At 44.9% G+C, this 7,013-nt stretch overlaps 1 pseudogene; it reads left to right on the forward strand.

The window, feature by feature from the left end:
* Positions 1 to 466: 466 nt before the first annotated feature.
* On the forward strand, positions 467 to 3,883 carry LOC142786800 (histone H4 transcription factor pseudogene; annotated as a pseudogene).
* The last annotated feature ends 3,130 nt before the right edge of the window (positions 3,884 to 7,013 follow it).

The following is a 7,013-nucleotide window of genomic DNA, read 5'->3' on the forward strand; positions in this document are numbered from 1 at the left end:
GCTGGATTCGTACTCCAAGTGACACCTTCTTTGCCAGAGGCGCATCGCGACAGCTAAAGTTATTGGTGAGTATAACAACTACAGGCTACTACTACTCTATGTTTTCTGGTCAGAAAAAAGCGTGCGTTGAAAACATGGTTGAAACCAACGCACTGTGAGAGCATTTCGTCTCGTTTTTAGGGAGAGGCTTCATATACTCATGAGAAAAAATTCAATAATATTTAATAAAAAAAGCCAATCAAGCATTTACAGCCATGTGCAGTGCACAGGAAACGAAACCGAAACCCCATCAAACTACCTTGACAAGTTGCAAATAATGATATAAAATAAAAGCATTAATATCAGTTTACATTACAAACTTGTACTTGACATCACTCTTTATTTACTTTTTTTAGAAGTTTACACAAACGTGTAAAAAATATTTGCATTGTTTTTGTTAATTGTCACTTTGAACCAATTCAAGGCAAGTCAAGCCGTAGATGATGACCGGAATCAAAATTGGTGGGAAAAGTCTCGCAGGGTTTATCGAACGTGATCCCGTCTCGTCGTTTCGTATTCGTTCTGAGTGGCAATGATACGCAAAAAGGCGACGACTACTATCGCTTTCAAGAAAGAGAAGCTGCAGCTTCGCTGCGAGTGGGACCAGTGCGACTATTTGTGCGACGACAGCCCGCTGTTATACCAGCACGTAAGGAAACACTTGAACGATGACCTGACCTTTGTGGAAACAAACCAGTGTCCTTGGACAGAGTGCGCTGAAACGCTGAGTGGCACGTCCGAGCTACGCACTCATGTGTTCTATCATGCTTTCCATACCAAAATCAAGTGCTTCGGGCAGAATCTTTTGGACAGGCAAGACGCGCCAACTGTGCGCTGCCTCATGGATAAGAGCTCTCGCAACATGATCCCAGACACACCCGACAAGTACCGGTGCCAGTGGACGGACTGCGACGATTGCTTCGAAAACCCGGAAGCCTTCTACGCACACGTCGACTGTCACGCCGAGGAGGTGTGCGACGGGGTGCGACCTTCGAAAAAGGCGCCCTGCGGTTGGAGTTCCTGCGACGCGACCTTCGCGACGGTGCACAAATTGAAGGAGCACGTTCGCACGCACACGCAGGAGAAGAGGCTGGCGTGTCCAAACTGCGGCGGCGTGTTCTGGTCTCGCACCAAACTGCTGGACCACTTCGAGCGCCAGGACGAGCGCTCTGGCCACAATTGCATCTACTGCAGCCGCAGCTTCAGTTCGGAGCGCCTTCTGCGCGACCACATGCGGCATCACGTGAACCAGTACAAGTGCCCTCTCTGCGACATGACCTGCCCGACGCCGTCGGCTGTCAAGAACCACATGCAGTGGCGTCACACGTCGCTTCGCCCGTACGCCTGCGACCAGTGCGACTACGCGGCCAAGCAGCAGTGCGACCTGAGAAAGCACATACAAATAATGCATTCCAACAAGAGCCTCGCGTGTCCTTACGCTGGTTGCGACTTCGTCGAGCGTAGCACCCACTTTCTGCGTAACCACGTGCGTGATGAACACCTCAAGTGTCCCAAAGGCATCTACATGTGTCACATCTGCCAGAAGCAGTACACCAAGGGAAACTCGCTGTCGCGCCATCTGGTCTCTCAGCACCGCTTCAAGTGGCCGTCTGGTCACATGCGCTTCAATTACTGCTGCAACAAGGACAACATTTTCACGGTGCAGACTGTTCGTTATGAGAGTCTCGACCTTGCTGAAGCCAGAACGGAGATTCCAGGAGAAATGAATGCGGACACGGCGAGCACTCTGTCAGAACCCCAAGTACTTGCTGCTGCAGTGACGGGCGAAGTGTCAGAGCGGCCAGTGAAGTTGGTACAGATTGTACAGACAAACGAAGATGGCTCTACTGTCGTTCAGGTGGCGGAGGTGTTGGCTGAGCGGCCCTTTGAACTTGCTCAGGGAATGCAAGCACACCAAAGTGAATACAGTGAGAATGGTTCAAATGGGTCAGATGTGCCCATGCAGTCAACTGCACTGTCAGTTGGTAGCGAGGATTAGCATTTCCAAGAGGTATATTCAACTTGGAATGTTTAGACATGTTTGAAAGTCACAATTTGATACTGTTATGCTTGTAGCTTTTTGCATTAATAGAGGCTCTTTGGGAACAAAGATGGAGCCAAAATGTATGCTTGGCAGTGATAGTAGAGGGGGTACTGGTGAGGTAGTTGGTTGTAAATGATCATAGTGATTCACATAACACAAGTGCTTTCCGTAAATATTGCACTGCTGTTCTCAAGGTAGTAGAGGTTCTTCAACAAAAAATATGGCAGGAATTTATATGGTTGGCAGTAGTAGCAGCATAACTAATTTGGTGTTTATAAAATGCTTCTTAAAATGGCTGCCCCAAGCCTTCCTGGTTACTTTTTATCTCCCTGTTTTAGTCTTGGTTTTTCAAACAATTGTGCAATATCTCAATTGGCTAGTGCTGGTTTCCCTGTTCAGCAACCAAATTCCCTGTTCAAAGCTGACAAAACTTAGGTGTACCTTGAGGATAATGCCTACTTGACAGTGTGTGGTCATTAGGTAGATCAAACTTAGTCCAGCTTTCATGATGGCACATCTGGCATCGGCACCTTTCCCATTTTTCTAACAGGTAAGGAAGGACTTGACGCCTATGTGCCCAGAACTCATGAAAGTGAGCTCAATCAGTGAAGTAAATCACCATGTAAGGACTCTTAAGCCCTCTCATTGTGTTGGTTGTTTAGATTGGAAGAAACTGAATCGAGTAGTGTGGAAAAGAACATGCCACTGTAGTGTTCTCAGGGCTTTGAAAAATTGGGGGAGAGGGGGGGGGACAGGTCTTCACTACAGTTTAACCATACTAAACAGAAATATTGTATGGGTCACTGCCATGCAAAAGCCCCCTTCAATGAAAGCAGACTGTAAGTCCCACATGTTCTAAATAGAATAATAAAGGTATTCTCTGTGCAACATCAAAGTTTGTCATGATAATCAAGCCAGAAGTGACCTCAAAGGCAGACCCACTTGGCACATGTTTCTGGCAAAAAGCATTAGCCTGGAGGCTGGCAGCTGAGATAAAGCTGTTCTCTGCTGATCAAGCTGGTCTTGATATTTCTAGCTGCCCACCCAAAGTGGCAAATGCAAGCGGGTGGGATGTCCTAATCAGGACGCAATGCATATATATGACTTACAGCGATAAAAAGACTGAAATTTCGGAGACTCCTGTCTATTTTTTATGGCATATATGTGCAGTATGACAAAGGTAACTGGCCAAAAGTGTGCCAGTAATGTTTGCTCCATGTAGGTTGGCCTTAAGTGTCCTTGTACGGTATCAAACACATGTGAATTTAAATGAGAAAGTTATTGACGGATAAATAAAGACTAAGTCATCTACTATTGTTCATGGAAATTTCTCTAAAGCTAATATCTATTCTGGAAGACTTCGTCTTATTCTGTCAAAGCAGTTGGCCTAATGCATGCAGTAATGAAACTTGCGCGATTCTTGCTTCTGGTGACAAGTCGCTTTGTCAAAGGGGCTCAAAACACTGCTTGCTAGAGAGTTGTATCTCTACCCATCTGCAACTTCATTTATGTTCATTTTCCCTTCACGACTGATTCAATAGACTACAACTTGTTTGTCTCACACGTTATATGACCCACCTGGCTCACACTAAATATCCAGATAATTCTCCCAAGCATTCTATCTGTTCACTGTTGTGTCTATACTTTTCCTGGCCTTTACTTGTGTTGGTTGTGAGCTTCCTTTTAGTTGTCTTTTCTGGCACCTGGCTTTTTCATCCCATAAGTTACTAGTTGCTAAAGGCAGCAATGATGTGCTCTTTGGCAAGCATAAACTAATAAAAGAATTCTGGAAGTTGTCAAGATGATGGCCTGTCAGTGTCTCCTGCACTTTTCTAAGAGTTGCCATAATTGGTTTGTTTAAGCTAGGCCACTTGACTTGAAATTGGGAATCTGATCCAGTGGTCAAAGTTATTTATTACTGAGTATTGCAGAAACTGTGTTAGATATGGGAAAGCAAAGAAATTTAGATGAAAATGCAAATTTTATTTCAAAACCACATTTGTAATAAGCTGGAGATTTCTTCAGCTTTATTTGCTACTGATTTAGTGATTTCATGATCAATTTAATGTAATTGGTGGAAGTCATAAGTCCTAACTAGAGAGATTGCAGGAAGGTGTGGATTTGAGGCAATCAACAGCAATGGAGCAAAAGAAATGTGATGTACCAATGGGTTGAGAACGAAGCCTGTTCTTTCTTGTACTTGTCAGAGCTGCCAAGATGAAGGCAAGCCACCTTGTTGTAACATTATTGCAACGGAAGGCTTTAAGAAGACAGAAATGTTGTACGTTTTTGTTCCTCATAGAGCTATCTGAACTCCATGTTTTGTCATCATTGTGCAATGTGCAGTTCGGCAGGCATGATTTAGCACGAGGCAACTGTGCACCCATTACAGGAAATTGTGAAAAGCTGTAAACATTTCCGACTAAAGTACCTACTGCACCTGCTATAACCACTGAAGCAGGCAAAGTGAGATAAATACACTGTGACAAATTCAGAGCTTTGCAAGCCGCACGTGTTATGTCACATCTCATTGAGGACATTATTTGCCGAAGTTATGGGCTTTGAATATACTGGCCAGTATATTCTAGCCACCCCAGTCAAGGGTAGTGTTGCCAGTGAATGGCGAAGTAGATGTTTTTGATGGTAGACAGCCTAACATTGGGATACAGCTGGATGCTAATTTTTGCAAACACCGACACCTTTTCAATGACTACTACTTGGGTGCCACCATCGTCCCCCCAGGCTGGGATAACTACTAGTGAGTCCTCACCCATTTCCAAAAAATGTGGGAGTCAGCTTGCAATAGTGGTGCAAGGCTGGACTAACAGCGGAGTGGGTGGCCAACCTAGCTTCTGTTGGAACTTGGCACAACTTGGCATTTCCTCATTCACACACGCATGCATGCATGCAAGAACGCGAACCCACTAAAACCGCCAAACATAGCAACGACAAAGCTGTTGATGGGTTTCGGCTGGGCATTGCAAGGCTTTGCTATATGTGGAGTGTTGAACTATATTCATTGTCCAAACGTTGTAATGACTGCGTGAATGATAAATTAGCGCGGTCATATTTAGTGAGGGCTTATTTAAGGTGTTCTTAATTGAAGTTAACCTTATTTAGCAAGGCCTTAGGCAGAGGACGAAGAGCATGCCCCAGCTGAGTAACACAACAAATGTTAGAGGACTATAATGACAGTTTCTGTTCACTATGCATGGCCTAACATTATAGTGAACGAGAATACTGGAACACATTATACCCAACGTCGAGATTTAAGGGCTCCACTGTTAATACGTACACTGCCGAGGCAGTGACGTCAGCCTTTGTACTTTCGGCATCAGCCTTTGTACTATCAGCCAAAGGCATCAGCCTTTGTACTTTCGTTCCACAGTTGTTTCCTCAGAGTGTTCCCTCTCTCTAATTAACTAATGGTATGCAGTCACATCCAGATCTCAGCTTTAACCAATACCTGTGCAATGTTTTATATAACGACCAGCTGGACTGCAAAGTTGGAACAACGCTGCGTCTTGCGCTAAGTGCAATGCACCGGGCTCCACAATAAATCATTGGAAAACAAAATCTTTCGTGAAATAACTAAATTTTCATCGTACGCGAACAGTTTCGCAGCTGTAGAGAAAGGACAGAAGAAAACTGCATTTCATGTACGTTGATGCCACGAACTTTCATTCGTCACATTTCATAATCGGTACACACGGTCGCTCACTAAATGTTGGATATGCAGTTCCTTAACACCATGAAAAGTGAATATATTTAAAATGCAGAAGTGCACAAACTGAGCGAGTTGGTTGGAATTCATTATTGCAAGCTTCACAACGCGCTCACAGAAAACAAAGACGTGAGGTAGTAAAACAAGCGCTTTTTTTGTCTTCATATCCTACATTCTTGCTTGTTGTGTACGCGCTCAAAAGCTTTTCATAATGTAGCGAATGCATATTATAGCACATGTGTGATGAAACTGTTGTTCTTTGCACGGCGCCACCATAAGCACGGAGTGCCGCGAGCGCATAATGTGATTGATTGATGGCCTATCCAATATTTCCCATGTCAAAGGCATACAATTAATTTTTTGACGTGGGGGAGACTTGTCACATTTTTATAATTTGTATATTATGTACACATACAAGACTAGACCAATGGACACAGCTACAGGAGTTACAGATTGTGAAATATATTTCGAAGCACACTTTTACATATTATTGCGATAGCAATTATATGGACACTATTGGCTGGATTTTACCGCCGGCGTCGGTGTGGGCGTCACCGTCACTCACCGTATATGTATCTGTATATGTGAAAATGCAAGGAAGAAAAAAAAAATCCAGAAAAGGACTTCGGCGCGCGGAATCCAACTTGGGGCCTCTGAATCGCGCGTGCAAGGCGTTAACCACTGAGCCACCGAGGAGCACGTCCTCCAACGTTCAAATGGCAAGCTATTTATATATACCACTTACCGCTGATGACGGGCATCTCGGGTGGGAAGAACTATCGTGCTTTCAGCATTACCAGCAAGATGGCGCAATGAGCGCACGTAGCAACATCGTCACGACGCGGCGGCGCGCGCTTCCATCTCCCACGTGCACTTTGCCCCACGAAAAGCAGGCGGTCGACGCTCACTCGCGCACCTTTATCTCACGGTGGTAAAGATCTTTGGCTGGCCTTCAGCTACAATTCTGTTTCATTTACAGGGCGCACAAGTATCACTGCAATCGTTGCACCGTTTGCGAAAAAAAAGCGCGCTTTTCAGACAGAGTGAAGTAACAACTGAGTCCCTTATTCGCGTTCATCTGTACCTGAGAGTACGTTTCATGCGTCATTTGTGCGGGAGAAACGTGGGGAACGTTTCGATCTGCTGGCGATTCTGCGCGTGACCTTCCAATTTCTTGCTATCGCGTTCATTGCTTCGTCTTTGCGG

The sequence above is a fragment of the Rhipicephalus microplus genome, unplaced genomic scaffold (genome assembly GCF_043290135.1).
Source record: "Rhipicephalus microplus isolate Deutch F79 unplaced genomic scaffold, USDA_Rmic scaffold_32, whole genome shotgun sequence".
Taxonomy (NCBI): Eukaryota; Metazoa; Arthropoda; class Arachnida; order Ixodida; family Ixodidae; genus Rhipicephalus; species Rhipicephalus microplus.